Genomic DNA, 27,416 nt, shown 5'->3' on the forward strand with positions numbered 1-27,416 from the left:
TTATGGTGCTTCTTGAGAAGAATAGCAGATCCTGACAGAACAGTGAGAATAAAAAGATTTTCATATAAAGTTAGTGAAAGTATAAACTGATGTGAAGAACATGTGATCATCAGGGAAAAACTACTGGTGGGGTTGAGGTTTGCCTTTGAACTTGTACTAATAGATTTTAACATCTTTTATTGACAAAAGCTTTCTAGGAAGATGGGAAAACAGAGCTGTGTGTTTGGTGGTTGAGTGTGCCTAATGAGAAGCCTACAACACATCTGTCAAATAAACCACTCGTTTCCCTATCATCCATGTCTCTCTCCTATAAAACAATAACTAAATTGATCCCTTGAATGAATGGAAATTCATTCATATTAAATATGTATGCATATTTATTAAATATATATTATATTTAATAATAGATGTGTACATACATGTTATAAAATAATTGGCACAAGATAAAAGCCAGTAATTTTTTGAAAATTCCAAAAAGTGTATGGCTTGAATACAGGCGACCCACCAAGGAAGAGCTTTCCAAACACCAGCATGTCAGTTTGAGGACGAGGGAGGACCTCCTGGACCACACCCAGGTTTAGACAAAGAATACTGTCCTTCCTTCAACTAGTTGGTCTGGGTACCCACGCCTGGTCTCTGTCACAGTTGTGGCCAGATGAGTCATAGTCTGTGCTTACATAATGCTCATCACTACTGGAAAGAAAGTATGAGTGCAGGTGAGCCAGTACATCTTCTTTGTCCATATTAGAGAGTGCATCCTCATTTCCAAAGGGGCACCACACATGCAGATAGGTAAGTCTTAGTGGCCATATGGGTTCTTAGCCCAGCAATCATGCTCTCCAGATCCATGCAAAGAAATTGTCAGGAGGCCCCCTCTCTTTTCTCATGTATTATTGAAGACTCTATGCCCTTCTGCATACACACAAAAATAATCATATTAGTCCAATTGGATTAGTTCAATGCATATCATTTGTAAAGCCCTTGGGGGGAAAATGGGGAATACTTTCCTTTGTTTTCAGAAAATCTGATTGAAGCAGATCATACATATGTTTGCAAAGGATAAAGAACCAGATTAATTTAAATAGGGAAAGCTACAGGGAGCATTAGTCATGGGCATTATTTTGCTAACAAAGGCTACCAGAAAAAATTAAAATAAAAATCATTGACGGGTAGCTATGATGCATTAAAATATAACCTAATTGACAGTCCTTACATAATAAATCCTAAAGTAAATTTATTTATAAAATCAAATTCTATTCTAGCATCTACTGATACTAAATCCCATGGTAAATTTAGTTATAAAATTAAGCTCTAATGTGAGAAAAATATAAAGCAGAATGAAATGATGGGTAAAATTAGTACAATGAAATTATATAAAATATTCTGACTATCCCTTTATCTATTCTGTTATTTCTTTTGTTTGTAAAAAATTTTTAAATCAAATCCTAAATTTTGCATTTGCTATTAAGTTAACCTCTAAAAATAAAACGTTACTATCAGAACTGCAAGAACTACAGAATGTTCATTTGCTGAGTCATGGGCCAAATCTGACCTCTCTTACTACATAGGGAAGTTTGCTGTATTACTTTTATTGTATATTCACTTCACACACATTTCAAATCTTCATGAAAAATAGAAGTATTCTTCATTAAAGTTCCATATCTCATTATAGGTCATTTTACCCAGAACACAGATAAAGAATATTTTTTACCCTACTTAACCAGGAAATACAATATTGTTAAGTCTCAAGAGGGGAGGACAATGGATTTCCATCTATACTGAATGGCATTTTAAAAATCTCTGTTCCCTGTGCCTTCCAAATAAAGTGGCTCACAACATGAAAGAAAGGGATCAGAAAGAAATAAAGACTGAAGGAGGAAAATTGAGGCAGGATGACAGGCTCATTAAAATGTGCAGAAAGCATCTCCAGCTCCCCCGAGAAAGCTGCCACGCTGAAATAATCACTGACGAACGTGGAAAGAGCGGACTCATATTGCACCCAAGAAGTTGGTGATTATCTCCTGGAAATGTGACCCTATGAAAGGCTGGTTTCTTTGTGGCTTAATAGAGTTCACAGAAAATGCTTGTCTCCAAAATGAGATTTCTCCCCTATTCACTGTGCAGCATGGAAGTCTTGACAGGATGAGCAGGGGGCCATTTCTCCTAATCAAGGGGGGGATGTGAACCCCTGGGGGTCGGAGATTGCAAGCAATCAAGAGCAACAGTTACAAAAAAAGCCATTGCCTTCTGCTCCATTGTCAAGTGGGCATAAAGGAAGGAAGAGAGAAGCTGCTAGAATTCGGTAGAAATAGGGGATAATAGGTCAGATGGACCCATTTGTCTTAGTAATTATCCCATTTGGGCCTCCAAGGATCTGGGAAATATTCCCTCGCTGCCTGGGTAGCCTATTTATGTAGCATGTTTAACTCTTAATTAAAATCTCCATTTTCTCATCCTGTTAGTTCAAAAATCATATGAATGCTTTAATATGACAACACAAACAAGGCTTTCTAAATTGTCTGGAATACAGTGTCTTGCCTCTTGGTGCAACTGAACAATGGGAAAGACAATGTGGGTGAAACTGGTCAGGCCAAGGCCACACTTGAAGAAGGCCTTTGGAAAAGCATCTCTAATACAGTTTCTAGATAGGGATATATTCCCAAGTCTCATGGTCTCTGGTTCAAATATCATTTGCTCATATCGTTAAATAAAAGTAAAATGATAGAAAATCAGACTTTGTAGTTTCTTTAATATTTGGTAAACTATATATTTGAATGGGTTTATATGTATGAGATTTATATATATATATATACAATTACAATGATTAGAAAAATATTTCAGTATTAATACTGGCTACATTTATAACAGGGTCAGTAAGAGTGGAATTTGAAGAAGGGTTGAAAGGAGACCATCTCTTTATTTGAATATTTTCAAAAACAATTGTATTAATAAGGAACACAGCTAAATAGTAGAGCATTTGCCTTCCATATATAAAGCTCTAAGTTCAATTCCAAGCATGTATGTGTATGTATGTGCGTGCATGCGTGCGTGTGTGCGCGTGCGCATGTGTGTATGTGTGTGTGTGTGTGTGTGTGTGTGTGTGTGTGTGTGTGTGTAAACAATATATACATACATGCATTCACTTATTACCTAGGTATGCTAACTAATCTTCAAAATATGTTTTTTTTGGTTTTTCAAGACAGGGTTTCTCTGTGTAGCTTTGCGCCTTTCCTGGAGCTCACTTGGTAGCCCAGGCTGGCCTCGAACTCACAGAGATCCGCCTGCCTCCGCCTCCCGAGTGCTGGGATTAAAGGCGTGCGCCACCAACGCCCGGCTTCAAAATATGTTTTAACTGTGGTTATTCCACATAGAAGCTCAGCCTTCTATGGTGAAAGACTGCCTGGGATTTCTGTTCATTGAGGTAATGAATGTTCACTCTGTTACACTTTGGATGTGAAAGTCCACGTGCTATGGCTCAGTCTCTGGGTTGGCAGTTTCTAGGAAGTGATGGAAATCTTCAAGAAGTGAGGTCCAGGCGCCCCTCTCTCAAGGAACACAGGTGGGTGTACCTTACTTTCTTTAAATTTTCTTCAAATCCTCACACTTAAGCATATATTAAAATAAATTCACTAATATCTCCAACATCTCTTCACAGAAAAAAGAAGTCATTGCCTAGTGGGAGAGCTTAGATCATGAGAGGCATGACCTCAAAAGTAATTATGGGTCCCCTGCTCATTCTCCTTTGCTACACTTCCCAGCTACCACAAAGGTAGACTGGCCTGGTAGCCAGGAAGCTGGCTGATCATATTTTATCCACACCCAAGAGGCAGATATAGAACAGAGAATGGTGCCAATCTGTCAAATCTCAATGCTTTCTACCTCCTAATGGCTCTATGAGTTTTCCAAACAGCACCGCCAGCTAGAGACGAAGTGTTCAAATACATGAGCCTATGGGGGACAATTCTCATTCAAATTAGAACACTAAGGTAAGACTAAAATATGCCCAACAAAACTCATACAACACTCTCGGGAAAGACTATGGAAGTAAGTAAAACGGTTCTTGATTGTGTAGGTTTTGTTTTGTTTTGTTTTATCTGACAATCAAACTCTGAACTTCATGAATCATTCAATTCAGTAACTTCTGCAGGTTACAGTCATTTGTTGGAGGTAGGCTTTTCCTAGTTTCCACACCCTTAGGTCAAGAATGTTGTGAGTGGCAGATGGGTCAGAAAGTGTTGTAAACTAAAGCCTGGTATCCAGGTGTTGATCTTGTCCTCTCTCCAATTTCAAGAAGCAAGTTCATCATCCCATGCCATGTGGTGCATCTTAAAAAGGCAAAGTCACCCCAAATGTCTAAAATCCTTTGAACTGAATCCATTATACTAGTGTCTAACAATTATGAACTGAGTCTCATTTAACATGCTTGATGCCCTCACATAAAGGCAATAATTACTAAAAAGAGTGAGTTGTATAAACCTGTTTCCCAGGATGTTGGTTGATATGACACCCCACTGGTTCTAATGCAGCCATCAGGCAGAGCTTTTTATATTTAATGTTGAACAAATTATCCTTCATGAAAGGCAGATTGAGAACTCCAGCTGTCAATCTTCTTTTCCATACTTCTATATTTCCCTTTCATAGGACATCCTGAAAATTCAAGCTGGAGGAGGTAAGAGTCCTGAAAAATCACACAGCAAGAATAAACATAAATGGAAAGGGGAGACTATCACTAGCTCCCGATCAAGCCAATGGCAGGAAAGTCCCCTTTATGTCAGCACTCTCTCAAATGGGGTGACCTACAAAGCTAAATGTGGGATTTTCTGTGCCCAGGTCAAGAATCTCAAGAGAATTAAGGTTGGGAGGGTCTCACTAACAAGGGAAGAATTATGCCCATAATATATGAAATGCTCCATAGCAAGGCAGAGCAGAAGGAAGGCTGGGAGGTACTGTGAGAGGTTGTGTCTGGTGACCCACCATGAAAATCTCCATGTGATTACCTTTAACATTAGGTGATGCAGCCTTCTGAAGCAAGACTGATATTCTGCAGCTTTCTCCCCATTTCTTCCTAATAATGAGCTACAACTTGTAGTCTTTTAATTTCACCCAATTTGACCCTTGGAGCAACATATTCCAGATGGTATTTATCCACATATCAGTGAATAATAAACCTCTTCCAGGACAATGTAGAATTTCATCGTCTGCTTTTACAATGCTTTAAAGCATGCCATCATTTTAGGAAGAATAACATAAAATAATAATCTTTTCATTTTATGAGACTAGTATTAACTATTCCATCAGAAAGTAAATTTATGTTTTACTTTATTCATTGAGACATGATCTCATATAAGCTGGCATTAAACTCAATATATACCTGAGGATGACTTGGAACTTCTGATTCATGGGCGCTCTCCTCCTGATTACTGGCATCCCAGGCTGCACCACCATGCTTGGTTTATGTGGAGTTGGAGTCAATGCTAGGGCTCTTTCACATTAGGCACTCCACTGAGTTATAACCTTAGCTCAGAAGAAAGGTTATTGTAATTATGAATATAGATTAAACCTATAAAGACAAGTTTTTATTTCTCCCCATTTATTAATTTCTAATATGGCTTTTTGGTCATTAAAATTAATATGTAATTTTGTGAAAAAGCCCATCTTGAACTAAAGATAAAAAATATGTTTCAATATTAAGAACATGACTATATGTCTGTGAGTAAATAATAGCTACACCCTTTCCCATGAATTCATTTCATATAGCTTATACAGCAGACCTGAGATGCAAAGACCAGACCTTTAATGGTCCCATCTCACGAAACAGAGAATCAAATGTCTAATGTTATAAGTCAAGGTGATAGTTAATTTTGGAGAAAAGTTACTGGGCGGAGGCAACAGAAGGCCTCTGACTGCTGGGAAGAACTTAATTTGGGAGCTGACTGCATCTGTTTATTCATCTTCTAAACAGCTTTTCATAATTAAAAAGCTGTTATCATATATGCTGCCCTGCCACTGCTCTGTGGTTCACTGGCTAGCTCACTCATTAACTAAAGTTCAGCGTGTCTCCTAGGAGGGAATAGGCTGGGTGTTGGAAGACACAAAGAACAGAATGGCCAGTCACCTGCAACACAGCTGTACTAGTAACGCTAATTCATTCTCTCACGTGTATCAAACATGGCGGCTTACCACATTCTCTTACCCTCACTAGGATCCAGGAAATAAAGATCTTCATGTTATGCTTAGTTTCCTCTTAGCATATTATGCCTTATGTAAAAGAAAATATAATGATATTTGTGGAGGAAAAAAATAATTGAAATTCTGTTCCTGAAACTAAAAGTAACGGAAGACTGTGCGGGGAACACGACAACCTAATCCTGAGCAATTTCATTGGCCACTTCAAGAATGAGATAAATTAAACTGACAAATGGGAAAAATAGACATACCAATTCTAATCCAATGTGTTTTAATTATTTCATACACTAATACCTAATAGGGCCATGTACTAGCTTAAATTTATTCCTAAAGATCAAGAAGTTTTAACTTTTAAAATAAAATCAGTCTGAAAAAAGTGAAGGATCTATAAAATAACTGTGAAGGTTAAAATGAGTATTTCTGAAAAAAAGTTATGCTTCCATGTACTAAAATATGGGTTTTATAAGTGTGTTATTCTCCTTTAAACTAATGCCTAAAAATACATGTGACTATTTATATCAATGGTTCACCTTTTTATATGTGATATTTTCAAAAGTATATGAATATATTTCATAAGATCAATTCTTTATAACCTGTAGGATTTTTACTGATTCCTAATGCAGTAATTTTTGTTTGACATTTAGGTATTTCTTTGTTTGTCATGTGGTGGTGACCTTGCATTGATTTTACCAAACTTGTCCTATTCTTAACATGTATGCATCTTCTGCTGTATGTTTAAAACAACCCCTTGAAACAAAACAGCAGTCAATCACCACCATTCCATGAAATGATCTGCTTTAACTTAATCCTTCCACATCCTGGGCTACTTCTAGGTGGAGGCTCCATCTAGGACAAGCAGCTTGGAAATGCCAGGCTCTGCAGAGCACTCTTGAGGCTTATGAGGGGAAAACACTCTGAGCTTTACTCTAAAGGTTCTATGAGATGACACTCTGGCCTCAGGAAAGTTTAGATATCAGACAGTACACAATAACATGTGGGGTGTGTATGTGTATGTGTGTGTTTCTTGTGCTTTTCCTTTGTTTAATTCTCTTTTGTTTGCCTGTTTGTTTTCTAAATAAAGAGTGGAAGACTTCATATAGTTGGGTGAATGAGGAGGTGGGGAGGATAGAGGAGAAGTGGGGAGAAGGGAAACCATGATCAGATTATATTGTATGAAAAAATATTTTGAATAAAAAAAGAACTTACAAGAATTTGCATCTATGTGTATGGACATCATATCAGGTATGAACTGAATGCTTTGGGTAGAGAGAGCGGAGCTGAATATTCTACATAACACACAACAGAAGCATTAACAGGAAGCAGCACATAGGCTGATGGTGAAATCAAAGAAGGGTAAACTGAATAGGAAACATGTGGGGGAAGTCATCTGCTCCCTTCCAAACATAAGGCAGGGATTCTTACTGCTTGTCCCCTCCACCCTGCAGGCATGAGGCTTATAGGATCTGGAGCATCTCAATAACAGCCTCAGCCCAAGAGCTCACTTCCCAAAGTGTGCTGGAATTTTCTGGCAAGATCTCAATGCCAGGGCTGAGGGTCACTGGAGCCCACATTCCTTCAAGAATTGCACCTATGCCTAGGTGGTAAGCTCAGGGTCACAGACACTGGATCCAAGCCACTGCTGCAATTCAACTTAGCTTATAATGAAGTTCATCTATGGAGCCATCACCATCATGAGTCATTTTCAGTTGATACAGTCTGGGAAGGAGAATTAGTGTGGTCCACCAATGACCTTCAAACAGTAATGCAAAGACATGTCATTGTTTCAGCTTGCTGCCTGTGGTGGTTGAATAAGAATGGCCCCCATAGGCTCATTTATTTGAATGTTCAGTGCCCAGGGAGTGGCACTCTTTGAAAGGATTAGAAGGATTAGGATGCATGGCCTTATTGGAGGTATGACTTTGTTGGAGGAAGTGTGTCACTGGAGGTGGGCTTTGAGGTTTCACAAGCCCAATGCAGGTCCAGTGTGTGTTCTCTCTCTCTCTTTCTCTCTCTCTCTCTCTCTCTCTCTCTCTCTCTCTCTCTCTCTCTCTCTCTCTCTCTCTAACTTGGAACTGGACAATGACAGGATGAAGCCATGTGTGCTGCCATACTTTCTGACATGGTGATAATGGACTAAGCCTCTGAGACTGTAAACCCCGCATTAAGTGCTTTCTTTCCTAAGAGTCTCTTCACAGCAATAGAACAGTGACTAAGACGCTGCCTCACAAAAATGATGGAAAATTCAGCAGGATGGTAGAGGAAATAAAGAGGGAGCCAGCACTGGAGAGGCAGTTGTAAGACAAATTTTAAGAAATATTAAATACTACCATTAAAAAGACAAATTTACTTTATTTTATAGGCAATAATAAAACTATAAGAATCCTCAAACAGGACAATTGGATGAACATATTAACTCTATTAGTGAAATGATACATTGATAGTTACAGTACACTGTGTATTTTGATATATGAGTATTGGGATACTGATGTGTCCTATAGCACAAGACTTAAGTATAAAAAAATTTTGGATTTAAATTCCTATTGTGCAATTGTTATTTATTTGCCAGCATTATTAACTGGGCGTGAGAAAACATGAGGTACAATGGAACCCACTATAAGAGTTTTATTAGGTAAGGGAAAGGGGGGGGTAGATGTGGATAGGCCTACTGAAAAGAAAGGTGCAAAAGAGAATGGGGAGGGTTGGAGCCTGCTTTTATAGGTCACCTCGCGAATGCATATATGGGCATCACACATTCGAATAGATTGCATGATCACACTATGTGCAGATTACATGATCATGCTGCATCTGGATTATGCAGGACGTAAGGCCCTAGAGTGACTAAGCATTTTGCCTGACTGCTGCATCATCATGTGGCTAGGAAGTGGCTAGAAATAGTAACAGCAATGAACTGTTAACTTAACTTGGTAATTTAGCCTCTTTCTAATTAAGTCAAATTCATCCTCTTTATGTAGAGTATATGGTGGGTATTGACTCAATGATTAATAAGTAAGAAACTAGATGTAGAGGACTTACCATTTGGTACACAGATGGCAATGACTGCTAGCATTTAATGGGAGGCTCACTGTCATTATATTGTACAGTATTTCAGGTATTTACTGGCTTAACAGCTCAATTGCAGGGCAGGTTTTACCTCAAGATACATTATAAAAAATTTTGAAAATACATGTGCCAAGACCCATCTCAAGATTCTAATTCATCCTCTCTGTAACAAGACCCATGTGTCTGTATTTACCTCAGGCTCCGGGGTAATTCAGAGGCACAATCACAATCAAGAACGTGTGATTAAACACTGCCTTTCAATTCATTAGGGTCAGTTTCGCTTAAAAAGCACAGCTGCTGAGCTGGAGTTTGTCTTCTCTGCACCTCAGCCTCCACCATCATGAGGTAATACAAATGGTACTCCTGTTCAAATTAAACAATATGGCCAGACGTGGCTCACAGCCAGAGGTGATACTAGACAAGACAAATTCCGGTGGAGGGAACCAGGTAAAGTGATCCAAAGTAACGATGTTACATAGCCCACATTTCAGTCACACAACGGGGCCAAAGGTCGTGATGCTGCCAATAGCCAGAAACCAAGACAAAAAGGGAAAATAGATTTACGTATCAATGACTACGTGGATGTTCAGCGCAAACAGCTGATGAGTGAGAGGGGAGGTAGAGATGAAGTGGAGGTTCCCAGGGCTGGAAGGCAAGGCAGGTGGTAAAAAGCTGAGGCAGGGCAGCAGGAACCAGGTGATCTGCAAGTAAGGTGAGCAGAACAGGTACAAGGGAGTGCTTGATTCCAAGGCAATCATCAGCCCCTGGCAGGAAGCTTCTTACAGAGTTCCTGCTCTAGCAGGAACCAGTCTAGGCCTGTAGGTGGAAGCAAAAAAAAAAAAAAAAAAAAATGCATGGAAACAGAGAAGGCTAAGCTGATGGGAGCAGGGATAGCATAAGGTCTCTGGTGAAAATGTAGATACTGACCAAGACACAAAGACCCCGGGAAACCATGCTTATGACTCAAACAGAAACTTACCAAGCAAGAAATTATGACACATGCCTAAATTATGTTAGCATAATGCATATTTTTTAGAAGAAAATGAAAACAGTCCTTTCATTCATGGATTCATTTGTTCATTTTGATGAAATGGCAATAACTGAATTCCTTTGTTTGTCAAGCCCCACGGCAGAGTCCCTAATGACCATATTATCTAATAGAGGACAACAAGGATAAGATACATCCCAGTATGATGTAGGAAATCTGAAGATATAGCTAGTACTAGATTACTAAGAACACTTCTCAGTGGAAGTGAAGCATTAAAGAGCTCACCAGCGATCATGGGGACATAATATTATCCACTGTGGAGAAATACCATGTACAAAGACAGAATGGTGGTCGAGTAGAATTCTTGTGGAAAAGTAATTCAGTAGGATTGCTATATGTGTTGCATGATGAAGAAGACTGAAAAGCTCAAACTACTGACAAAGGACCAACAATGGCAGTCCTTGTTAAAATGTGGGTTATCAAGGAAAAGGAAGGGACAGGAAGTCAGGTGAAAAGGGACAGGAAGCAGGAGGGAGGAGCCACAGTGACCAAAGCACAATGTATACAATGTATTAAATTGTCAAGGAATACATAAAATTCTACAATGAGAAATAGAATTTTAAAAACATACGGATGCTAAGGAGCACACATAAATTCAAACATACACATATCATGCAAGTTAGAGTGATAATTCTAGTTAAAAATAAGCTGGTGTAAGCGTTCCAAAGCATAAGATATAGACAACACATTTCTGAGTAGAACCCCGGGAGCACAGGAAATAAACTCAAGACTGAGGAATGGGATTACATGAAAGTATAAAGATTGCGTGCAGCAAAAGAACTATGAACAGAATATACCAAATAGTATGAGGGGGAAATCTGTCAGCTATACTTCAGACAGGAAGTTAATATTTAGACATTACAAAGCAATGTAGACATTACAGAGAACAGCCAAAATGAAACAGGAAACAAACAAAACCTCCAAACAATAAAGGGGCCAACTGTCAGAACAGATAGTTCCCCAAAGAAAACTACAAACAGCCAGTGAGCACTTTAAAAGGTGTTCAATAATTCTAACCATCAAACAGTGCAAATTAAAACTATTTGGAGATTCCATCTCATCTGGTCAGAATGGCCATCATCAGGAAAACAAATGAAGATACGGATATGGGACAAGAGGGACTCCCATTCACTGTGGGTGGCTGTGTGAACTTTGCAGCCACTGTGAAACTCAGTATGGAGGGTTCTCAAAATCTAAAACTACAACTACCATATGATAGAGTTTTATCACCTCTGGGCCCGTACCCAGAGGGCTCTGTGTTCTACCACAGATACTTGAATAACCGTGCTTGTTGCTACTCTTTTGTAAGAGCAGGAGATGAAATTAAGCTAGATGCCTGTCAAAGGAATAGATAATGAAAACGTGGTACATACACACAATGGAATTTTATTTTGCCATAAAGAAAAATGAAATTTCTATGAAAATGACTGGAACTGGAAAATATTATATCACTCAATGTAACTAGGGCCCAGAAAGACAAATATAATATGTTTTTTCTCTTATATGTGGATCCTAGGCCCTAACTGTTAAATGTGCTTATCCAGGTAAATACAAATATGGGAACAGGTCAGGAATCTAGAAAAGGACCCACCTGACATGGGCAGAAATGAAGCTTTATGGGAGGAAGAGGGGAAGACAGTGTGACAAGTAGAAAGAGGAACACTGGAGTTAATGGTCACCTCCAAAAAGGGAGAGAAAGCCATAAAGGGGACCTGGGAAGGGAGTAAGCAAAATGAATATGCTTAGAAAGCTATTACCTGGAGAGGATTTCGGCTGAGTCGTGGTGTAGTGACCATTCACTTGTACTTGTTGATCTGAAATAGTTATTTTTTGCTGGTCTTTTTATTCTCATTTTAATTTCATGTTAAGTGAAGTGGTAGTACATTAACGAGTTCTAATTACAATTTTTCCTATCTACTAATAAAACCCAATCTCTTAAATGTCACTAAATAAATTGGGTTTAGACCAATGTTGAAAATACAAGAGAGAACCTTTCTGGCATCACTTAACTTCACTGCCTGCACTGACTCCAATTCTTCCACTACCACCTGTAGCCGAAAGTTTTCTCCGGTCCCACCCGGCCCTGCGGTCCCACAGCTGCTTATAAAATAATCACTCAGAGGCTTAATATTATTTACAAACCGTGTGGCCCATGGCAGGCCTCTTGCTAGCTCTAATATCTTCAATTAACCCATTTCTATTCATCTATGTTTTGCCATGTGTTCCATGGCTTTACAGGTCTGCTGGCATGTTGCTCCTTGGGTGGCGGTGGCAGGCTGGCGTCTCTCCAGACTCCACCTTTCTCTTTCCTGTCTCTCTCCTTGGGTTTCCCGCCTGCCTCTAAGCTGCCTCACCATAGGCCAAAGCAACTTATTTATTAACCAATGGGAACAACAGATATTGACAGTGAGCAGAAAGGTATCCCCCAACAGCCACTCCTGCCACCTTCCTCACCACTGCCCGCACACTTCCGAGACCAGCATGTCTTCAACTTCTGCCGTTACCTCCCCCTCCTCCACCAACTTGACCACTGCCGTCTTGTAGCTATGGTAGCTGAGGAATTGGAGTCAGGGCGGGGGGGGGGGTGGTATGAGTGACAACATAAGGGGTAGCACGAGTCAGTCAAGATGAATGTGGTCATGATGTGGCCGGGGTAGCAACAACGGAAGCGCTGGCTTTAATATAGGACACGTGAGCAGGTTTACCTACTAAGGAGAGAAACAATAAAGATAAAAAGGACAACTCTCTTGGCCCCAGATAAAAATGGACAAGATTACCGGAACACTAATACAGGAGTAACCTGCAACCCTGCCTTCTAGAACTACGGTTCCCATCCTAAATTCTCTGCAGTTCTCCAGGTTTGTTATGTAGCTCTGTGCTTGCCTCTACGCTCCTGTACTTAGCAATGCACTCTCCGCCTGCAGCACCCCCTCTCCCTCTAATCATAAGCATATAACCTCTAGTTCTTCTTCACAACGGGACTCAGAATCTGCCTTTTCCTGGAAACCCTTTCAACCCCCCCCCCCCCCCCCCCCCCGCTTCTTCTTAGATGAGAATGATGTTCTCTGAACTTCTAGAATCACTCACTGCCCATGGTTCTTCACAGGACTTTCCATACTCTATTTATTTCCTTCATTTTCATAAAAGAACCAAAGTCGTCAGACTGCATCATGCTTTCACTTATTCACTCAACAAAACTAAAACACCACTACTCATATCAAAATGAAAGAAACCTACAAAATCTAGGTGTCTAATCCCAGAGCAGCCAAGCAAGAAGATTGTGAGTTCCACAGTAGCCCAAGCCACATAGCAAAACCATGTCTCAAAATCAAGAGGAACAAAAAAAATCTATTTAACATTTACATGGCAACAAATGATAGGGAAGCTCTAACCTACTGCCTTGTTTTGAAAATGGAAATGTTTGGAATACAGGTATATGTCTTCACTTTCATATTATCAACAGTAGCTTTCACATTTCAATTGCAAGCTTAGCATTTGTGGCAGAGACTATATGGTCCACAGGTCCTGAAATGTCTATTGTCTTTTTTTTTTTTTTTTTACAAAAAAAGGTTTATCAATCCCTACCTTAACCAACAGGGACAGAAAGACCGATTCAATCTCTCCTACAGAACTCTACTTCAGTCAGAGGTAGTAACAATGACAGCAAAATATGAGATGAATTCTGAAAGAGGGGTCTAAAAGCACTGTGGAGCATGTAAGAGAAGCACTTGTAAGTTTTGAGACTTCAGGGGTTTCTGTATGTAGCAGCCAGCACTCTCTAGAATCTTAGTGGATGTTCTACACACAAACGATCTTTTTGAGAAGGGAAAATTCATTTAGGACATGAAATACTTGAGTGAGATTCTGAGGCATGAGTCTGGGCCACCATTCCAAAGCACTACAGATACTTCCATCATTGGGAATTATATTAAAATCTCAGTTAGCTGTAATGCTCAGTTTATTGTATCTGTTAATATATCCAAATAGTTTAGGCTCTTAGCCAATTCCAAAGAGATAAGACTCCAAGTTGGGTCTCCCTATAAGTAAAATAGCAGCAGAGTCTGGTGACTGACCTGGGAGGCTGCTTGTAATAATTGCTTAGAAATAGGAGATCTATATAGTATATATTATTCTTTAAAATCTTTTCAGCTTTTATTGTCAATTTTAATGCCAAAACCAGACCTAAAAATATGATTGTAATACTCCCTTGGTTTTTCTTTATCTCACCTGCATAAACAGACATATACATAGAAAAACATACACATGGACACACACAACTTGAAAACAAATACTACCTTACATATAATACATCTCCATATCCATACACAACCTGCATGTGTATATATCTTAAATAAATATGTAATTAAATCTAATGCACACACACTTACAAATTTGTTGTTACCAAATATGGCAAGTAGTTTCTACTAGAGTATTGATTCAATCAGTCACAGGGACCAGCCATGAACTCCATCAAGGAAGCATGTGAGGACACCTTTGAGCTTCTAAGGACTAACACTAATATTTTCTTGCTTCTCTGGCAACTGGCTGCTTTGAATAGAGAGGATGGAGTTAACTTATTTGATACCCTGCCCTTAGAAGCTTCATACCCTGAAAGACTTGTTAAGTATACTCTCGCCACAAGCTTCCACATGTAAAGGGTTGGTGATTAGCTCTCCCCAGAATGGAAGAACACACTTGCTCGTGAAAAATTAGTTTTCTCCATGGGAGTTTCATGGAAGAAAAAAACTACTCTTAAGGGTAAGTTTAATGCTCAGCAGTAGATGGCTAACACAAAATGAACTCAGCAGCATCTTTGGGGGTTCTTTGTCTCATAATGTTGTCAGGGCATTTTTTTCCCACCTTACAAGTCCTTTGTGTATATACTACGGCTTCTAGTTTTGTGGTTTTTATTCCTGTATGAGTGAGCTTATGTGTCTTTGCATCTATGTGTGTTTCTTGTGTTTTCCTGTTTGTGTTGTCCTATTCTGATTTGTTTATCTTACTGTACTTTATTATAATTTCTTAGATGTCTGTTTGTCTTGTAAGGAGAGACATAAAGGGTGTGGATCCAGATGGGAGGGGATGTGGGAGGAACTGGAAAGGGTAGGAGGAGAGAAATTGCTAATCAAAATATATTGTATGAAAAACTTATTTTCGTCAGGCAGTAGTGGCACATGCCTTTAATCCCAGCACTTGGGAGTCAGAGGCAGGCAAATCTCTGTGAGTTTGAGGCCAGCTTGGTTTATAGAGCGAGATCCAGGACCAGCTCCAAAGCAACACACAAAAACCCTGTCTTGAAAAACAACAACAACCAAAACAAAACAAAACCCTATTTTCAATAATGAAAGAAACCAAGGTAGGTGACAACGTTCTTGATACAAAGGAATTTGATGGAAGGGATAATAATTACAACTTAGATTGGCCAAGAACTTTGGTGATTTTAAAGCATCCTCATGAGTTTCATCTCACTGACTTCCATAACTCCTTTAAAGTCTCAGCTACTCAACCATGGTCTTACATAATTTTGGGCAGAGATTAATAATGTGCTACCTTCAGGGGCAAAAGGTACCTTCCCAGGAATTCAGGCAGTCCTCTGCTCTGAGATAATGAGTTCTCACATTTTAAAACACCTGATAGAGTCAATTTTCGTTAAGTACCTACTGTATTCAAGAGACAATAACAGTATACAAGGACTGAATAAATGTTGTTACACAATAATTTAAAGAAAAACATAATGCAAGGCAAAGACTTGCTGCGCTAAGGTGTCAAATAGTCAGTGTGACACAGAAATAACCATCACTTTCTGTGCCAGACACTGTGCAAGGTAGCAGAGACATGACATAAATAATAAGAGGAAATGTCAATGGTAAGGATTCCCAAACATTATTTTCTTAAGTCCCCTAATTCTTAGTCTCTCTAGCAACAGAGTATCCAAATTAGTCACAGGAGAAGTTTGTTAAATTTCTAAATACACACATCTTGAAGCCACATCACTAGATGAGCCTTGTTTATCACAGTCTACTTTTTAAAAAGTCACAACTGTCCTCTCCAGGGTTTCATTCACCTGTTGGCATTGTACTATCAGTACTGCTCTCTATATCTGTGTCTCTGTATTAGTCACACTGTGAAAGGAACACCGGTGCTCTGTCATCATGTAAAGACTTTTATAACAACTTTTATAACTATGGCTAACCTACTCAATAGTGTCCTGATCACGACATATAATGCCATGCCAGCATGGTGAGCACAGCCCTGATCTCTTGCCTCCATAACTTAGAAACTTGCTATTGTGCTGACCTCTTGGTCAACAGTACCTTAGTGCATTACTCGCTTGCTATGCCTGGCATAAAAGTATTAAAGACATTGACTCCAATTTGATAAAGTCGATTCCTCTCTTACATAAAACTACTGCACTATCTGCATCCACCTTTTTGCCCAAAACTGTGTATTATGACCAAACATGATGATAACAGGAGGCTGTTACAATTATACAGCAGACCCAACTACCAACAGTGGAATCCCATATTCAAATACAGTTCTCAAGTACAGATTCCCAACATTACTGAGTCTCCTTTGAGCTCCAGACTCCTACTCAAAAATCCCTTTGTGGTGCTTGATTATTATTTAAAATATTGTATAAACAAACAAAAAAAACTAATCATTGTTCTCATCCCCATACCAACCATCACTACAACCCAGCTCCAGAGTGATTGTTCAGGCCCAAAGTCTGATATTCTTGACTCTTTGTCCCCATCGACTTCTCATTCAAACAACCAGTAAATCCTGTCAGCTTGACTTCTGAAATATTTTCACTTCTCATCACATTTAGCTTCTGAACTCATTACTATGTCTCCAATTCTCAAAACTTTAAGACACTTGGTGGTTAAAATGACTATTAGCTCTCTTTCTTAGGGCATCAGGTTTTAGAAGGTAGGCATAGTAATCATTTTATACTTCACTGTATTTCTAGCAACTAGCTGCCATATAATAGTCACTCAATAAATTTACTGCTACTTTCCATGGCACCACCATTCTAAAAATAATTTTGAGATTTAATATAGTATATATAATATAATATAATATAATATAATATAATATAATATAATATAATATAATATATAATCACCATCATATAATAATAATATATGATATAATTAAATATATAAAATAATAATAATATAACCACCATCATATAATAATAATAATATATAATATAATTACAATACTTATCCCTCCCTTCAAATCCTCCTAAACATCCCTCCCCATGCTTCTTTCAAATTTGTGGCCTCATTTATCATTGGTAGCTTCACCTTTTTATTACAGAATTTTCAATAGTATTCTTCGATATTATAATTAGATCGTAGACAACTTATGGATATTTGTTTCTTCACATATAAAATGAGGCAAATTAAAGTTTGAGGCCAGCCTGGTCTACAAAGCAAGTTGCAGGACAGAGTTGGGACTACATAGAAAAACCCTGTCTCACAAAGACAAAAAAAAAAAAAAAAAAACCATAAATTCCTATTCATGCAAAAATTCTACAACTGTGTCTATGTGCAAAGCTGACTTAAATTACAGGATATTCTTTTCCCACTCAATCCACTATGTGATTTCCACTTGGGTATCTTTAGTTGTTATACGATAATACCACATGCAGTTGTAATTCAGAGCACTTTTTTTTTCTGTAGCTTCCTTTGACATTCACCTGAAACTCCCAGATGTTGTACACTTCCTACCTCACAGATGAGGAGCTACAGGCTCAGAGATTATGATATTTCTTCAGATTTGCCATGTTTCACATTTCATTTAACAAATCTATTATGAATAAAGTGCAATAGCATTACAAATTTTTATAATCATGGTATATACCAGGAATTATCTAAAATATTATTTCAACTAATATTAACCATTGCATATATGGCTTAAGAAATTCTAACACTATTTTCCAATCTTCAGAAGGGTTTTTAGAAGACACTAACACAGCACACCTTTAAGAGATCCTCTGCCAGTTTGAGTATTGCAGTGGCTGATCTATAATGGTCAATTTGAATGGACTTGGAATCGGCTAGGAAACAGTCCTCTGGACAAGTCTATGAGGGAATTTCTGAAGACACGTAACTAAGGAGTGACACAAACCCTGAGTATACAGCACATTTCCATGGGCTGGGATGCAAGGCTGAATGAAAAAGAGAAAGGAATCTGAGAGCAAATACTCATCTCTCTGCCTCCTGCTGCAGACACAATGTGAGAGCACACCCCAATGTGTGTGCTTGGTTATAGAGGTGTCCTCTCAGACTGTGAACCCAAATACATCCTCCCTCCTGTAAGTTTTGCCCCCCCTTGAGTATTTTACCACAGCAATGAGAAAGGTAACTAATACAAGTACTGAAAAGACCCATGAGACCAAACTACCCGCTTCTCAAACAAGAGTACTAATTACTTCTCCATTTGTGTGTTACTTTGAATAAATGCTGGCCTACAGAAAGCTGATGCAATGAGTAGGAATTAAAACAATTTCAAAGGTTTAACTACTAGTTAGCATGCCAATATGGACAGGGGAAATTCCCTGTAGTTCTACTTCTAGATGAAATGCTACAGGTATTCAATGGCTGCTGAGAAGAAAATCAGTTTCCTCCACAGATGACCTCCTACATAGGTATCCAATCTCAAGTGGTCAATCTTAGTTGTTTTAGTAGGGTATATATACATGTATGCATATATATATATATATATATATATATATATATATATATATATACACACATATGTATGTATGTGTTGGTGCATATATATGTAATAATAATAACAACAAAAGAGATGAATTTGGGAGTAAAAGGAAAGACAGGAAATGCATAGCTACTATACTCACATGTAATGTTGGAATCTTAGATCGTCTTTTAATAAAAAATCCAGAGCCAGATATCAAGGTGAAAGTTGAAATATCAAAGAAGCAGAATAGCCAGCCACCAGTTCTGACCTCTATGAAATCCTCAGCCTAAAGAGAGTGAGTTCCTGTTTCCTCATGTCTTATATACCTTTCTCTGCCTTGCCATACTACTTCCTGGGATTAAAGGTATGTGTGCTTCCCAAGCAAAGGCATGGGATCTCAAGTGCTGGGATTAAAGGAATGTGCCACCACTGCCTGGATCTATTTCTCTCGTGTGGCCTTGAACCCACAGAGATCCAGAAGGATCTCTGCCTCCCAAGTGATAGAATTAAAGGTGTGTGCTACCATTGCCTGACCTCTATGCCTAATGTAGTGGCTGGCTCTGTCCTCTGACCCTCAGAAAAGTTTATCAGAATACACAATATATCACTGTATTTCCCCTTTTTTGTCTAAAATAATAAAAGGTCATAACTAATATAAGAAAAACTATATACAATAAGTAGAATAAGTATATACAATATATACAGTCAAGAATTACATTAACAATGTCCAGTCCATTAATATTTGACAGATTCAAAGAAAATACTACATTATTTATCCTATTTTGGTGAATCCAAAATGTTGTACCTAATCACTTGTATTACCAACCAAAAAACGATCTTTTGATGTCTTTCAAACTTACACACTTTACACATCTTTAGAGAGTTTCTTTTCTAAATTTGTCAACAAGAAAAACTATAACTGTAACTATAACTATCTAATCTTCAACTACCTCAGAGACCTGAGAAGGAAATAATATTACCTAAGTAAGCAGGAAGTGCAAACAAGCGACTTCCAAAAAATGTGAGAAATGACAGAGACTGCCTGGAGAGTCACTCAAGATTTCTCTGCAACATTGGGGCATCCATCTTTGGCCTACAGGCCTAGCATACCTAACAGATTCATCTGTGAAGCAGGATTTTCTAAAGGGCTGTCCTACCTTGTCTTGGCAAGGTTTGGCAGTCCTTTCTTTTGTGTCCTGCTTGTCCATTTGGACAGCATACTGTCAGCAGTCGCAACAAGGACATTTTCTTGCCCAGTGGCTAAATTGCCCCCCCCCAAAAACAATGAACTCTACATGGAGTTTCTTTGATGCCTATCATCTCTGAAGTAAATTGGTGCTGCCAGGAGCAGACATGTCTCATTGTCATTTAAAAAAAAATCTATGTTATTAAAACATCATAAATGCCATAGTCTGTAGATCTCTGAAGTGTTTGAAGAAAACCTGCTTATCTAATATATATTTGTGTTTGACCTTGAAAACATACCTAATATGACTACAAGTTTGATTGTAATCACTAACTACCAACTTGCATTTCTTTATATCCTAATTAGTTGGTAACAATAACTTTTAAGAACTAGCAATTTGCATCACATTGTTAAATGAGTTGTAGGTACCATAACTTACACAAGATTAGAAATATATGTACAGTATTTTCTAACAAAATCAATCTCAAATTTGTATCAATATACATAATTCATATACATATACAAAAATCCAGCCCAATGTAAAATATTTAAAACTAGTAGTTGCCTTTTAATAATAGATTCAATAATCTACCTTTTTATCTTATCACACGTGTGAAACTGTCAAAAATTAAAGTCAAATAAAAATGATAAAGATTTAGCTTCAAGGTAGGCTACAGGTATTTGCTACATCCTCAGTTTCAAAGGATCCTTTTATATCTATGTACTACATTGTCAAGAAATGTGGAACAAAACTGTTGGACAGCCCTCCACTCTGGTTCCACAGTATAATCAGCACTGTGCCCACTCTGATGAAAAGCATTCCTACTGAGATTTCCTTTCCCTTTCTATTTCCAGTCTGCTTAACCCTAGTCTGGATAGTCTGGTCTGGAGCTGCCCATCAGTCAGCACCTGTTCTCTTTCCTCACATTAAAGCTTTCACCCCCAACCCTCACACCCGACATACCACACTCTGTGTTCTTAATTGTTCAATCTTCTGCCTACAGATTCAGTGATGTTTCCTTCCAAACAGGTAGAATCTATATTGTAAGGGCAAGGCTATTTCACTTTAAAAATAATCACCCAAATTTCTATTGTACTTTTTTTTTTCTAACTCCACAATGATCTTTAAAGGACTCATAGGCAGTTCAAGGGACACATCTGATGGGCTGGGCTGTTGACAGAGGAAACTGAATTCCTAGGACACAGTTCTGAAAGAACCTAAGCCAGCCTGATGAAGGAAATGCAGGACAACCAGCAATTTTAACCAAAAGCCACAGGGGGGACTCGGATCCATCCATTAAAAACCAATAGAAGATTAAATTCAAAGGTTGGATTCTGAACAGGAGTAGAGGAGGTGAGGCAAAGTGCATACTAAGACATATTAAGGTCAAGACTGAACAGGAAAGAGAGAGGTGGAGGAAGGGAACAAACAGGAGAGGGTAGGAAAGGAGAAAGGGATTTATGACATTCTCTATGGGCAGAAATCTACGCACTATGATGCTATCCAGAGCTGCTGGGAAGAGACAAGGCAGAAACAACCTTTCTTACAGAAGGCTTCCTCCAGAGGCACAAATGCAGAGTAAAACTAAGCATAAACCAGCAAGAAACTCTCCTGGAACTCCTTAGCCAGCTGTGGTGGATGCCATTTACCTCTTAGTTTATGAGAGGAGGAGCAAATGGACTAGTCCTGAAGAGTTCGAGAGGACTTCAAAGCTTGGGGTGGACTACTTGGAACTGTAGTATTTCTGGTGAAAACAAACATCTTCCTATTGGTCTCTTCAGAATCTCACCTTTGCAGAGCGGCAGTTAGAGAAGTTGATGCCTAGTTTTGCATTTCAACTAGAAAATTAAAACACGATTTGTCTTCAGTATCCTGAGTCTTTTCAGCCTTTCCTAAAAACAGCACAAATTCTATCTCTATTCCATTAGCTATTAAAGAAGTTAATTTGTTATTGTTGTTGTTAATGCTATTATCTCCTAAGAACCAGAAAGTAAATGGCCATGTATGTCCCCAGGTCAGAAATCTGAGCACTTAGACACCTTGCTTGCAGGAAGTAGGCAAGCTCGTTGATGAACTTGGAAAGGGTCTGCAGCTGCATAAATGTTGTCTCCTTAGGAGATCCCAAGCAGCCTTTGATAGTGGAATTTTTCCAAGGACAGGTTGTCCTGAACGCCACCATAAGTCCTTGCTGCGGTTTCCAAGGTTTTACAGCTCCTTCTCCAGGGTCAGAGTACTCCTGCCCCAGGCCCGCGGCCGCCCCTGGGGCTTCATTGCAGCCCTGCAAATAAACACCCATCTCCCGCCCTGGATGGTGCTCCCCCAACTGGCGGGAACCAGAGACACTGCAGTGCGACACCCCGCTGGGAGCTGAATCTGAAGCCTGAGCTTGTGATCTACACAGGCCCTGGTGACAGCGGCCTGACCTTCGGTTTGTGAGCCCCAGAGAAGAAGCCAGGGGATAATCGGTCCTCTGGTCGCCAGCATCTTTGCATCCCCACCTACCCGTGCCGAGTCTCCGGTCTCCGGCGCGTGTCCCCACGTGTTCCGAAGCCCCGGGTGCCGCCGCGCTGGCTCCAGAAGCCAAGAGGCCGAGGGGACCCGAGCGCACCGGCTGCCGCCGCACCACGTGTGCTAGCCGGGCTGGCGCGGGTGGAGCGGGCCAGGTCCGGCTCCTCCAGCCCCAGCGCAAACCGGTTGTCACGCGCCGAGTCGCAGGCCGGCAGCCCAGCCCGGTCCCAGCCTCCAGGGCGCGCGGGGACACCTTCTGGACAGCGCGATGGACCCGGTCTGCAAAGGAAACGGTAAGATGCACGCTTTGATGTCAGTGCCTGTGGGCAGAGAAGGGCAACCAATGCCTTGGGTTCGAGGAGGTCAGAGAGGACCACTGACCCCAGAACCACCCCTTTCGTTGAAGGAGATACTCGGGGTGCTCTGGAGAAACTCAAGGAGGTCATAGGAAATTGGACACAGGGGGTGCTCTCCACAGAGGGACACCAAGGCGAAAGTGGCCCTGTGTGATTGGTTATTGAAACAATCTGACTGCAATCTGCAGCTGTCAGGTTGGCTAGACCAGCATGTTGGCCATCAGTTTTGGATGCCCCTTGCCTGGTATTTCTCAGAAGCCAGGCTTGGAAATGGCACCTTTCGAAAAGGAAGGTTCAGTTTAAAAAAAAAAAGAAAGAAAGAAAGAAAGAAAAGAAAAGAAATAAAGGTGTCTCCAAAAGGCCTCTGGAGGATGGAACGTTCCCAAGTGCATACCCTTCATGTTTGTGTTTCCTGGGTGATTTTTTTTCATAAAGATTATCCGAGGTGAAAACGATGAATCTGGATTTCATGGCTATGTGGTTGAAAATGATAGACCATGTCAAAATGGGTGGTGTCAAGAGCTGTCAATATATAATGGGAATGGGTGGTAGAATCAGCCAAATGAAGGGATCTGGAACCTTAGATTGCTTTGTCGGGGAGACACCTAATTCTTCAAATGAAGAAGCCACTTGGGCAAGTGTTCCCTGGTGTTCTTATCTTCTCCAGGGTGGTGGATACAAGTGAGTGACTCCAGTGCTGATTGTCAGGGTCCTCCTCATCGTCTTACTTCGTGACCACAGAGCATGGGCAACTCTACTCCTGAATGTCCTTTTCTAGAGCAGAGCCAAACTTGAACCCCTGCAGTTCAGAATCTGCATCTGCTGCAGCAAATTGCCGGCCAGGTTGTTTAATCATGTATCGAAGGGAAATGGTGTCTTTTACTACCCCAAAGGGAACCTTGGGGGCAGAAAGGGCTTAAGCAGGCTCTCTGGCCCAAGTTTTCTCCAGGTGGCATTTGAGAGACTAGTACATTTGTCACTTTGAAAGCGGCATATTATTACAATGCAAATTTTGATTAAATTGCATTTCATTAACTTGATGTGGACTTTATAGTTAAAGTCTTTAAGGTAATATCTTAATAAAACTAAACAATCAGATATATTAAGTGTTGCCCCTCTGAAAATATTGGGCCCCGATTTCATATTTTTATTTATTTATTTATTTGTGTGTGTGCACAAGCATGCATACTTAGGTGCGTGGGTCTCGTGGGTCCTGTGTAGAGTTCATAGGACAAATTTTAGGAGTTGGTTCTCTCCTTCTACCTTATGGGTCTTGGGTGACACTCAGGTTAGTAGTCTTGGAGGCAAGCAACTTTACATGCTGAGATGAGACATCACAGTGCCCAAACTTCAGTTTTGTAGATGAGCAACTGAGGCTGGCAGAAAAAATCATCAAAGGTGTGAATAATTAGCCAATGGCAAATTTCAAACCAGTATGCCCTAAAGCCCAGACATAGGAGGTCCATGTGTATTTTAGTAAATGGGTGATTTTACAAACTAGTAGTGATTTGCTGAGCTTAGCCACACTTGAGAGAAGTATGATTCTAAAAGTATAACATGAGGGTAAACTCTGAGATGATGGCATGGTTGTGCATCTTGATTGTGATGGTTATACAAATCTATACACATGACAAAATGTCAGACCTTTAGACATACTACACCAATGTCCATTTCCTGATTTGGATGTAGTTGTAAGATAAATGGAGGGTACGTGGGATCTCTCTGTAACTTTCTTTGCTACTCCCTATGAGTCTATAATTATTTCACAATAGAAACCTTTCTTTAAGGTCATTTTAAAAGTACATCAAATTCCAACTTTGCCTATTTTTATAAATCTGAGCATCCACAAAGCGATTTACTTAAATATATGTGCTATCTAAAGTACTTAAATATACTTAAAATACTTGTTATATAAACTAATATTTGCATACTTCTTTACTGATATTGTTAAAGATCAATTTTCCATATATAAGATATTAGATTAGATTGTAAAATACACATTTTAGGTATTACTGCCTGTGCAGGAAAACTGCATAGTATAACTCAACAGTATATTAGCCATGTATACTAATTTCAGCAGGGGTTTTTTTTCTCTAAATTTTGGGGATATGAGGAACAAATAATCTCTGAAATGCTTGCTATATTAAATTAGCAGCTTGATGTTTTTCTTTCCTGGTATTTTTTTTATGCATGAAAATACTGAGGCCCTAAATCCATAACTTTGCTTTCATCTTAACAAAGTGTGGTCTGTGCCTCGGGCACCTGCATGCAGAGCCAGCACCTTGCAGAAGTGATAGGAAGGGCATATTTTCTATAGAAAGGAAGTGTGTTCATAAATAATCCTCTCTTTAAGAAAATCAGGAATATAAATCAAATTTGGATTTTTAAGGTCTGCCCTTTTAAGGAGTCTCTTTTTTCGAAGATTGACCACCAATGGAAGAAGCCCCATAGTACTCAAATGTAATTCTAAAGGAGTCTGGAAGCTAAATAATTGGTTATCCTGTAGAGCAAGTTCTTAGCAACACTAAGTTTCTACATAAGCTTCTACATAAATAAGCTTGTACATATGTACAAGTTTCTACATAAGCTTTCTGCATAGAGAATATGGGACTCCAAAAATGCCAGTTTTACTGGTGTCCTTTATAATTTCTACCATTGCTGAATAAGAGCTACTGTTACTATTATTTTAAACATACTGTTTTCCATTAGACTTTATCTATGAAATGAAACCCATTCCAATGACAGGTTTTGTATGTTGTAATTTTTCTACTGTGTAGAAAAATGCATATGTAACTTTTAAAGAATTATTTGGGAATCACCTAAAGTCATCTGTGAACCGCAGTTGTGCACTTGGCACGCTGGGAGACAATATAAGGTTTGAGGCTTGCTTTAGGGAGTGATGAGAGAGGGAAGCCTAGTTACACAGAAAAGCAGGAGAACGTACTAATACTACCCTACGCATTTGACTCCTCATTATCTTTTCATCTGGTCTTGCAAAGTGCCTCCTTGTGACTAGAAGAGTTCTGTGCTATATCCCAACACAGAAAGGGCTTTATCCTAGCCTCTCCCAGCATTAGAGAGACTCAAGCATCCTTATTTTGAAATTGACTCAGACTCACATAATCACAGTGCATGTCCTGGCACCCAACCAGAAATTCTGAGTAATAATCTCATGTAAAACTTTCCAGATTCCTCACGGAAGTGCATATGCTTTCCCACATGCCCCAAGCTGACAGACAGCCTACAGGCCAGATTCATTTCACAAATGTATTTACTTCATTTTAAAAGTCAGGACGACATTCACTTATAAAAGGTTGAAATTAAATTTTTTTTAAAAAAAATCAAGATAATTTGCTTTTAGAAATCAAAATTTCTAGCTTCAGAGGGCCTGGCAGGTTATAGGCAAAGGCACAGGCTTTTCTACAGAGGGGATCTGCTGCTATTCCAAAATGAGCTAGGTATGGACCAAAAGCCGATGTCTAAGCACCAATGTTTTCTTTACTAACTGCTCAGAAAGCACTTCTTGCCAGTTAAAATTTTAAATATGATATGTAAACAATTAAATATTTAAATAAAAAATTAGGTGAATTTAAATTTTAATTTAATTGAATATTAAATTTAATAATTTAAATTTAAAGACTGAAGTGAATTAAATTAAAATATATAAAATATTTAAATATTATTAAAAAAATTTAAAAAACGTAAGTCTCAACAGTTTTAGTGGTTGTTCCTTCTTTAGTTTTGAAGCAGCAACATTAGATGTTTCCTTTCAACATTTGATTTTTTGGGGGTGCAGTGGGGCTCTTTTCTCTTCTCCAGGGTTCTTTAGAGATGCTCACAGTGGTGCTGTGATTCTGTCCTGTTGGTAAAAGATGGCACTCTGAAGCCTGGCGGTAATCATCCAGCTGTCAAATGAACTAAGTTCGCTCACACTAATATCCACCCTAGCTCAGCTCCTCACTCATGAGCTGTATTCTGCAGTTTTAACTTTGGAAATTATTTTTGTTCCCTTCAAATATGATTAAAATGAATGTGGTTTGGTCTCTTACTATTTTTTCAAGTCACTGTTAAATGGCTTGCTAATCTTCTTGACACTCTGAAATGAAGTCTTACTGTATCACATGTTTCAGGAACCCAAAACTTTGGATTTTTCAACTATTCACATTAGTTGTATTAGCAGTGATAATGTTTATTATCATAATATTTCACTTGAATGTTTAGCTAGCTAAACCTCATTATTGACTGTGATAAATGGTAGCAGAATGAAATGGATTTGGTCCTCTAAGTTGAACAGCAAGTGGGAAAGGGAATGAAAAGACAATGAGAAGCTATCTATTACTCAAAAAAAAATCTGAATGTATA

At 39.1% G+C, this 27,416-nt stretch overlaps 1 protein-coding gene and 1 pseudogene across 9 annotated transcripts in view; one reads left to right on the forward strand and one right to left on the reverse strand.

Annotated features, from left to right (window-relative positions):
* The window catches only part of LOC102914429 (nonsense-mediated mRNA decay factor SMG5 pseudogene), a 124,781-nt pseudogene that overhangs the window by 69,127 nt on the left and 28,238 nt on the right, over window positions 1-27,416 (reverse strand). The window lies entirely within an intron of this gene.
* Window positions 22,524-27,416, forward strand: part of Sybu (syntabulin) — a 110,902-nt gene continuing 106,009 nt past the window's right edge. Inside the window, exon 1 of one of the 2 annotated variants that reach the window (XM_006978693.3) lies at window positions 22,524-22,991. The gene's annotated coding sequence lies outside the window, so the exon portion shown is untranslated. The remainder of the gene's footprint in view (window positions 22,992-27,416) is intronic. The other variant, XM_015997404.3, reaches the window with a different exon arrangement.

This window comes from Peromyscus maniculatus, chromosome 20, assembly GCF_049852395.1.
Source record: "Peromyscus maniculatus bairdii isolate BWxNUB_F1_BW_parent chromosome 20, HU_Pman_BW_mat_3.1, whole genome shotgun sequence".
Lineage (NCBI taxonomy): Eukaryota > Metazoa > Chordata > Mammalia > Rodentia > Cricetidae > Peromyscus > Peromyscus maniculatus.